The sequence below is a fragment of the Triticum urartu genome, chromosome 6, assembly GCF_003073215.2.
Source record: "Triticum urartu cultivar G1812 chromosome 6, Tu2.1, whole genome shotgun sequence".
Classification (NCBI taxonomy): Eukaryota; Viridiplantae; Streptophyta; class Magnoliopsida; order Poales; family Poaceae; genus Triticum; species Triticum urartu.
The window spans coordinates 13,073,153-13,077,004 of record NC_053027.1 but is presented as its reverse complement, the minus strand read 5'-3'; positions in this window follow the sequence as shown (position 1 = coordinate 13,077,004).

Below are 3,852 nucleotides of genomic sequence, written 5' to 3'. Positions count from 1 at the left end.
GAAAAGAAAAAAACACTCAGAAATAAATAGAAGAAAAAATAAAGCAGAAAAGAAAAAAAACTATATAAAAAAATTTGGGGCGCTGCCCTATGGGCCTGCTAGACCACGGACGTGCAATTTCAGGCCCACAAGGCCCAGCAGACTCACAGGGCAGCGCGCCGTAGTTAGGCCCAGAAGCCTGCTTTATAGAGGAGTTCGAAAGGGCAGCCGCGGCTGGGTTTATAAACCAGTGCGGCTGCCCTTCGCTCGACGAGGTGGGACTAAACTTTGTGCACCGCGGGTGGCAGCGCACCACCTTTAGTACCGGTTGGTGGCTCCAACCGGTACTAAAGGGTGACCTTTAGTACCGGTTGGAGCCACCAACCGGTACTAATGGCCTGCTCTTCCCGCCTCTTGGCCTGGCCAAAGTTGGCCTTTAGTACCGGTTGGTGGCTCCAACCGGTACTAAAAGTCTCTCCTATATATACAACACTTATGAAAATTTTCAATTAGTTCCTGTTCGTCTTCGTCGGCGCCCCCGCCCCCGCCCCGTATCGCGCCCCGTCCCCGTCGCCGTCGTCGCGCCCCGCCGTCCCCGCCCCCGTCGTCGCGCGCGCCCGGCTGTCCCCGTCCCCGTCGTCGCGCGCGCCTCGGCCGTCCCCGCCCCCATCGTGTCGTCCCCGTCGTCGCCGTCTCGCGCCGTCGCCCGTACGCCACCGCCCCCGTCGTGCCATCCCCGTCGTTGCCGTCTCGCACCGCCGCCCGTACGCCGCCGCCCCCACTCGTACGTACACTCACAGAGACACACACACACACACAATTTTTTTACTTATTTTCTGTTTTTTAGATTAATGCATGTCAAATTGTTAATTAGATGAATTACCTAGATACGAATGTTAGATTAATGTGAAATGTTAGATATGAATTAGATAGAAAATTTAAATATTAATGTCAATTGTTAGATGAATTAGCTAGATATTAATTAGGTATGTGAGATTTGAACTAGTTGAATTAATATAACTAGTTTATTTTTAGTAAATGCTTAGTTGAATTAATAGAACTAGTTGAATTAGTTGAAATAATAGAACTAGTAATGTTTCACCTATATATAGAACTTAACTAGCTATATGTTAATGTTAATGATTTTTTCTGTTATTTGTTAATGATTTTTTCTGTTTTTTTATTTTATATATATATTTAGTTTATATAAATGTTAGATTAATGTCAAATGTTAGATGAATTAGATAGAAATATATGTTAGATATTAATGTCAAATGTTAGATGAATATTAGAATTAGCTAGATATTAATTAATGTTAGATAGTAAGTGTTTAATGTTTCACCTATATGAACATAGGAAATGTCGTCTGACGATGAAAAAGATTTCATTATGTGCGAACACTGTGAAGACCAACGCGGCCTGTGCGACAGAAATTTCCTTATTGATAATAGGCGCTTCAGCATCAAGCTGGATGAGACATTCGAAGTGGATACAGTAAGTCACAACGGCAAGTATTTTTTCGTAATAAAGCATGACTTATGCTTCATTTGCTTCAACTTATAATTTTAAATTTTCACTATTCTACTGGCGCATCCCCTGCCATGCTCGAATTTTTGTCTTGGATAAGATAGGTTTTCAGTGCGATGAATGATATGAAGGTAAAGAGAGTTACTTGAAGACCGAGCATGGGTATACTTTCAACGTCAAATTATACAATGCAGACACATACACCCATTTTGAATGCAAAACTTGGCAAGCACTATGCAAGGCTTATGCATTTGAGCCTGATATGGTTATCACCTTTGATATTCGTCCGGAAGATGATATTGAAGGTAATAGAGACATCTGGGTCGATGTGCAGACGCCTCTAGTTCTACCATTATATGAGTTTTTCTCAACCACGCTTATGTCTTTGATATTGTTTATTCAAAAATAGTTGACAACTAATTTCTATTGTCAGCTTATTTCGGTTCAAGCAAACATGTCCGACGCTTGGTAGAGACGACCTACTATTGTCCCGGGGCTGAACTAAACTTCGAGGAGATAAGTCATTATGTTTCATGGCTTGAGGATCTTCATACTGTCAAGACAAATTTTCTTCCTGCACTTAGAAATGTTAGTACTCAAAACGTGCGACCAATAGTGATCATATTGAACTACGATCACATCTATAATGGAAAGATGGTAAGATTTTTACTATTTGTTCTTAGTGCATCTTTTGCATACATTATTTTTGAAGCTAAACTTTCATTACTAAGTATATTAATTACTATACGATGTTCTTCAATAGGGACTCCCGATGATAGTTGTGCCTCAGTGGATCGAGACAAAAGGTCGCATGTCAATGGTTAGCTTACGACCAAGATATCCTACATTGCACATGAGTGCATTCAGGATTTCTGAAAGCGATGAATGCTTAATAGTGAAAGATTGGAGCAAAATTGTTAACGATCCCAGAGAAGTACTAGGGGGCAGCAAGGAGAAGCGCATCCCACGATTAGGAGACAGATTCATCTGCATGCTCCAGTATGATGAATCAGGAGAGCTATACATGTTCTATGCTATTTTACCTGAGAGGGAGCAACAGGAGTGATTTAGCTAGTTCATGCTCTTAGTACTTGTCCTCTCATGTCTGTATTCTCGTCCTGAACTTAATCTCAAAGAGTGATTTGCTTGTTATGAACGCTTGTAATATCATGACCATGACCATGTTGAACTCGATGATATCTTTGCTTCTGGTACAAGTGAATGTTTCTTCTTTAAAGCTAGTGTTGGTGGTGATTAGATAGCGGTAATGAAATAGTGGTAATGACGACTACAAAGATTTTTAGCTAGCTAGTATATACTGTTGTTGGTGATGATATGATGCAAGACTTTATATATTAATATGTGATGATGGTGATGATGATGATGACGAGTTATTATATATATCATTTATGAAAGAAACCGTAAATTAGTTTGAACTGGATGGATCCTAGCTAAGTGATCAAGTATATATATATATGCCATATCCATATTACTTGATCACTTAGGTGATCAAGTAATATATATGGATATATGGCATATACTTGATCACTCAGCTAGGTAGGATCCACATATGCATCGAGTCGAAACTAATCTGCGGTACTTTCACCTAATGATTTAACAACTCATTATAACGTAAAACAATCCTAAATTAAATTGATAACACAAATTTAAAGGAAAAATAAAAAATAAAATCAAAACCCACAAACATTTAGTACCGGTTGGTGTTACCAACCGGTACTAATAAAATTAAAAATGGAACATTTTTTGAAATTCCATAACAACTTTTTGAAACAAGAACATTTTTAGAATTTTTTAACAAAAATTGAAAACAAGAACATTTTTGGAAAATCTTGAACATTTTATGAAATTGGGACCAAATTTTGAAAACGAGGACATTTTATAAAATTCCTAATAAATATTTGCAATTCTAAACAAAAGAAACATGAAAAATAAAAAACAGCAAAGCAAAGAAAAGAAATTACAAAAAGAAAATGAAAAAAATTATAAAAGAAAAAGAAACAGAAACAAAAAGGAAAAGGAAAAAATGGGAAATAGAAAACCGGTTCAGGAACCTCCTGGAAGATTCAGAAAAAACCGGCTGAGAACCACCTAGAAGATTCCCAAAACCGGATTCGCTCAAACGTTTGAAGGGGTCGACCCATCCGAACCTTCTTCGATCTGCCCTGTGCGTCGCCTCTACTATTTGCCGCAGCGAGCGGCAAGTAGGAATTCACCTATGTCTCACATTAAGCCAGACTATAGGAAACTCTCGCGTTGAGTGCTACAGTAACAGACCGGCCGAATAGACTGCACTTAAAACAAACAACATTGAAAAAAGGGAGGGCA